The sequence below is a fragment of the Mirounga leonina genome, unplaced genomic scaffold (genome assembly GCF_011800145.1).
Source record: "Mirounga leonina isolate KUSES-001 unplaced genomic scaffold, KU_Mleo_1.0 Mir_174, whole genome shotgun sequence".
Lineage (NCBI taxonomy): Eukaryota > Metazoa > Chordata > Mammalia > Carnivora > Phocidae > Mirounga > Mirounga leonina.
This window is the reverse complement of record NW_023270451.1, coordinates 44,867,617-44,873,028: the sequence shown is the minus strand read 5'-3', so window position 1 is coordinate 44,873,028 and position 5,412 is coordinate 44,867,617.

Sequence of the window (5,412 nt, the reverse complement as noted above, 5' to 3'; positions counted from 1 at the left end):
TAGGCTTTAAAGGAACACATTCCAGAATAGTGTATCCTAATAGAGCTGTTCATTTCACCTAAAAGCTAAACTAAGGGAGGGTGTGCTTTTGTGTGAGTTTAGAGTTTTCATAGGAAATCTCATTGGTTCCTCATATCCCCTCCAGGACACTGGTCCCCTTTGTCCAGCCTCCCCTAGTATTGCACTCCCCTAGTATTACAGCCTTTGAAGAACATGTTTAAAGATTTAGAAGAGCCTTTCTTTTTAGGCATTATCTAGCAACAATGAAAACGAAATGAAACAAGTCCTTGACGAAGCCAAATGAAATACAATCAACAGCGAGCAACCCCACCTCTCTCCGTATAGGACTGTCCCCATTGTGCAGCCTGAGAAGGGAAGGGCAGGGAAGCCCCAGATGACACACAGGGCAGAGGTGAGGCAGATGTGCGGGGCTCCTGAAGCCTCTGCTCAGGGAGAGCCCAACCAGCGCGGACACGTGGCTGGTCTCACCAACACGCTTCTTCGTGCCAAAGTGCAGCAGGAAGGAACACCATTGAATTTCATGAAGTTCACCGAGCCTTCCATGTCAGTCACTTGACTACTACTCTTATCCAAGCCAAACAGGCCAAGTCTGGCCCTGTTACTAATGGAAAATTTATATGCCTTGAACACAAAATCCTATTATTCATGTTAACATAAAAATCAATGGAGGGAGGGGGTGCTTTTGTGTGGTCCTAGCGAGGAGAAGCAGCCTTGGTTTTTCCCAGGTGAGGGTGAGGAATTGATGATTCAAGGAAGTATTTGGTCAAAATAGGGAAGGGGAAGTTGGGATAAACTGACATCACCAAGAAGGGAAAGAGGAACTGATGTGTGAGTTTGCACGCTGCTAAGAAATTACTGGAATGGAAAGGGGAAAACAAGTATGCCAAGGGCGGAATTCTGGACGCTAGGAAATGACCTTCACATCTTGCTGTGTAGGGCCCCAGGGGACAGGAAAATCAATGATCTCTGTCCCCCAACCCCTACTCTCAGGATCCTCCCGAAGGCAGCATTCCGTGGCACAGAAACAGAAGGCTCCTGGACCAAATCCCGCTCAGGTGGGACTGACAACAAAGTAGCTGAACTGACACAGGAGGGTTTACTGTCTTAATGGAGAGACCAGCGTGAAAGCCAGTGAGACTGTGCTCTAACCCAGACTGTGGGGGTGGGGGTGGGGGTGCGGTGGAGGGGCTGCCACTCACAGAACTGCACGCCTGCCTGTGTCAGGCACTGGGCTAAGGTTTTCAAAGCATCATTCCCATTAATCCTTTACCACCCATAGAACAGTGGTATTTCCATTTTGCAGGTGAGGAAACTGAGGTCTAGATATGTTCAGGTTCCAGTAGCCGCTGAGCTTGGGGTCAGGTCCGTCTGATAGGGAAGCCTGCAGCCTTCCCCTCTCTGCTCAGGGGTCCTCCCACTGCACAGGGAGAGTACTTGTGTGTCCAGTGGGCACAGTGCTCTCTGCCCCCCAGGAAATCACCGCTACCATGCGTGGTGAGTCTCCACTTTTCCGCCTCCTAACCCTAGCTTTCCACGGTTATTCTCAGCTGGGGAAAGAAGGGCACATGCTCCCCTAGCTAAGTCCAAATCTGGCCTTTGAGGAGATGAGTAAAGACATGCCACATTTCCAGTGGGGCTTTTCCCCCCTTAGCAACTGGCTTGTTTTTGTTTTAAATCCTTTCTGTGGATATAATAAGTGCTTTCGGTGTACATTTTTTTAGCAATAGTTATGAACTAATGGCAAAAAAAAAAAAAAAAAAAAGGAGCTCACCTACCAGTCCTCACTTGGGTTTGCACGAGGGGCCCTTGAGCTAAAGGAATGGGTTTTACTGGGCCACTCTTGTTGTGTGTGCCAAGCCTCCAGGGACAGCTGCACTCTCTTCCTGCCACAGATCTGACCCCCAGCCCAGCACTATTGTACTTTTTCTTCTTCCAGTCAAAACAATGGTAGTTTCTAAAAAATGTGACAGTCTCCATTGCCCAAAGGGCAAAAGTCTGTATTTCACAGTTGCGAGGTTTAAAGAAGTCCCCAGATGCCTGTGATCTGATTTCTTGAGAAGCGCTGTTCACTTGCTCAGGGACCCACACAATTTTTGGTTTTTGGTGTTTTTGTTTTTTTTTTTTAAAGCCCTAACACATTTTCCAAGCTACCTCCACACCCAGAGTTTTTGCCTCAGAGTTGGTTTTAAAGTTTTAAAGTTCCTCTCCCGTCCCCACCCTCCAGAATCCTTCAGCAACACAATGACAAGTGGCATGTAGGCAGAGGGAGGACAAGGCTGAAGGTGAAAATTCTTCCCTATCTGGGTGGGGCGACCTTGGTGCCTAGAAGGGCTGCCTGGCTGGGAAAGTTCTGCCTTAGCGATTCCCACAATGTCCTCTGTGCTTTGTCTGAGGAGAAAACACCAGCTAGCACAGGGTGTCCTCGTACCAGGGCAGGGGCGGTAAAAGCAACAGTATCACAAACCCGTGTGTAATCTGGCTGTTCCCACCAGGGTTCCGGGTTGATTGAAATAAAAAGTAGCAAGGGAGACTGGGATGTTCAGCTCACTGCTTCTCTGACACTCCCCTTCAGAGTCACTCATATCAGTGCTCAGTCTGAGGAGGGAAAAACCAAAACATTCCATAACCCAGTGATCAGAGATGGCGCACGGAAGTGGCGCTAAAAACTTTAACATTAATCCCCGGAAAAACAGGAGCCAGATTACATGGTGGCAGGGGCGGGTAGGCACACAGAATTTTAAAAAGACATTCTGTGCCTACATGGCTTTTATTTTTCTTAATTAAAAAGCATATAATAGGGGCACCTGGGTGGCTCAGTCATTAAGCGTCATGATCCCCGGGGTCCTGGGATCGAGCCCCGCATCAGGCTCCTTGCTCAGCGGGGAGCCTGCTTCTCCCTCTCCCGCTCCCTGCTGCTTGTGCTCTGTCTCTCTCTCTCTCTGTCAAATAAATAAATCAATCTTGAAAAAAATGCAACAATAGTATTCTTAAGTAAAATTAACTATAATGTCTTTATATCAACCAATATCCCATCAGGGTTCAAATTCTCCTGGTCAGTAGAGCTTTATTTTGTTTCATTATTTTTTAAAAGATTTACTTATTTTATTTTACAGAGAGCACGTGCTCGAGCACATGAGTGGGGACAGGGGCAGAGAGAGAGGGAGAGAAGCAGACTCCCTGCTGAGTGCGGAGCCTGATGCAGGGCTTCATCCCAGGACCTTGAGATCATGACCTGAGCCGAAATCAAGAGTTGGACACTTAACCGACTGAGCCACCCAGGCGCCCCATTCAATAGAGTTTTAAATGAAAGTTTGGGCCAGGCAGAGAGAGACCAAGCCATAACATCTGAATCACAGTCTCCTCAAGCTGCCACAAAGCCCAAAGAACATCTTAACATCTTTCTTTGCTGTAGATAGGGGCCCAGAGTCAGCCAGGTGATCTAGAATTCTTGCATGAGCATCACCGTTAAATCTTCTAGGGAAATGTGTGCCTTCCCCCCGGCAGCCTCTTGGTTTGCTACTGCCCAGCTGCTTGCCCAGGGACGAACCAAACAGCAGCTGAGAAAATAAAGCCTCCTCCGCACGTTTACCATATCTGCCCCGGGCTGCCATTCCGCTGGGGTGGGTCCTAAAAGGACACTCTCACATCTCCACTCACTCCTCGCCCACAGCCCTAGCCCTGAATCTAGGTACTTCCTGCTATACCCACGGACTCCGGCCACGCAGCTCAGTGGGAGGCACAAAAGAGGAGGGAAGGCCAACCATTCACCTCCTTGGACTCATGCTACAGGACCAGATACTGGCATGGTGGATTGGAACCCAGGAAAACTCAGAAGTGGTCAAGTCTGCCCTCTGTTTTTGGACTGTTTTCACACCGCGGGCCTAACTCCCCACTTGAAATAACTCAGGCTTCCGACCTTGATCTTCACTTCTTCTGGTGTCCGACCTCCTGCCCCACACTGGTCACAGGGGCCTCTGCCTTCAACTTACCAGTCCCGGATCTGGTCCCCGGGCCCTGAAATGATAGTAGCTCCCATGGCTGTGCAGGCACAGAGTAAACAACAGCTCTCAATATCCTATTAGATCCTCACAATAACCCCGTGATTTGTGCAGTCAACGCGTATTTGCCAAATGCCCACTCCATGCCAGGAACGGCTCAGGTGTTGAGGAGGCGCTATAAGCAAAACAGACAAAAATGGAGTTTCTGCTCTCGAGGCAGTGTGCCCGGGGAAGGAATGATTATTTTTCCCGTTTACAGAGAGAAAAGCGAAGCCCAGAGTTACTAAGGAGTTTTCTTGACATCATATAGCTAGTAAGTGGTACAACAGGGATTCAGTTTCCAATCTGTATAATTTGAAAGCCCATATATACATATTTTTTAACACACCACGCTGCATCATCGCATGATCCCTGCTAACCTGACGGCTTGGCACAACGAGTGCTGACGGGGGATGCAGAACACAAGCATGTTTTTACACCTTTCTGTTTTAAATACTGTATGTGATTCAGGTGCCTTCCTGCTTTCACCAGCTTGAAAACACATTCACGGTCCTCTGTTGTGAATAGACCTTATTAAAATGGAAATCTATTGCTCTCATGTACAAAATGGGTACACCATGTTGCCTTCCTGGAGTTTTCAAATGTGTTTATGTAAAGAAAAGGGGCAAGGTCTATTCTCTTTGAAAACATTAACGAATTGGAATGGGTAAGGTTTGCCAAAGGCCCTTTTAGGGCTTTTCAAGTAATGCCTGGGTGTTCACTTTTGCTATCCGTAAATTTGTTACTTCTGAAAGAACTCTATTTGCTTTATGAAATATTCTTACTAAAATCTGAATGTGCTGATGCTGTTCTGGCACAATATAGAACATGTTCTGGCTTCCAAGGCTTAAGCAGGTGTAAGATGTAAAGTAGTGGCTGCCTAGCTCCCAGTGGGTTTACCTTGCAAATGAAGTAGTACTAGGCACTAAGCTCCTACTATGTGCCTAGTACGGACCTAGGCACAGACTCCCTGCCTCAAAGTCACTCACTCTACTGCTCACCGGCCCCGTGATCCTTTCAGTCCTCGACTTGTCTGTTCTGGGGAGATCTCAAAGCATTAGCAAGACACAGCTGATGCCTGATGATCAGAGAAGCAAGCTTAGGAGAAGGAAAGGTGACTAATTCAGAGGACCTGAGGACTCTTAAGAGATGAGGCCTCGAGGATCCCAGATGTAGGAAATACATAATGAAGCAGCAACCCAAGGTACAAAGTTCTGAGCTGGCAATAACCATTCGTACCCTCAGTACTATCACGATTGAGCAGTGATCAATGACAAGCCCAGACTTCTCTGGATTCAGGTCCGAGATTCAGAGGCAGAGACTGGGTAAGTCTGTGCAGTAAAAGGCCCGTAAA